We start from the raw sequence: 449 nt of genomic DNA, 5'->3' as shown, positions 1-449 counted from the left end.
ACACAGCCCACGGGCCCCGGGCCGGAGGGGCAGGGCCGCCGTCCTGGGCGCCGCGCGCGCACTCACCGGCCGCGCTCCCGAGCCGCTCGCGCCTCAGCCGCCGGCCCGCGCGTTCCGAGGTCCGGCCGGATCGTCGGGGAGCGGGCGCAGGCTTCAGTGCGCAGGCGCCTCGGCCGCACTTCCCCAAAGCGCGGGGCCGGGACTTCCTCGCGCGGGGAGGTGCCCGGCCCGGCCCGCCCGCCCGAGCTCTGCCGGCTCCGCGCCCCACCGCCCCTCCCACCGCTCCGCGCGCTTCTGCGCGGCGCCTGAGTCCCCATTGTCGCTGAGTCGCCCGCGGAGATGAGGTGCTGATGCTGGGGCCTCTGGCTCCCGGAGCGGCTGAAGTGGTACTGCGGCAGCTGGGGGTGTGGCCCTGCCTCCAGCTCTTCTCGGCGGGGCCAGTCCAGCGT

General features: G+C 78.0%; 1 protein-coding gene across 1 annotated transcript in view; it reads right to left on the bottom strand.

The window, feature by feature from the left end:
- The window catches only part of RGS19 (regulator of G-protein signaling 19), a 6147-nt gene extending 5995 nt beyond the window's left edge, over positions 1-152 (bottom strand). The window contains exon 1 of the mRNA XM_010836538.1: positions 67-152. The gene's annotated coding sequence lies outside the window, so the exon portion shown is untranslated. The remainder of the gene's footprint in view (positions 1-66) is intronic.
- Between the last annotated feature and the right edge of the window lie 297 nt (positions 153-449).

The sequence above is a fragment of the Bison bison genome, unplaced genomic scaffold (assembly GCF_000754665.1).
Source record: "Bison bison bison isolate TAMUID 2011002044 unplaced genomic scaffold, Bison_UMD1.0 scf7180017864063, whole genome shotgun sequence".
Classification (NCBI taxonomy): domain Eukaryota; kingdom Metazoa; phylum Chordata; class Mammalia; order Artiodactyla; family Bovidae; genus Bison; species Bison bison.
This window is presented reverse-complemented; position numbering and strand designations above follow the sequence as displayed.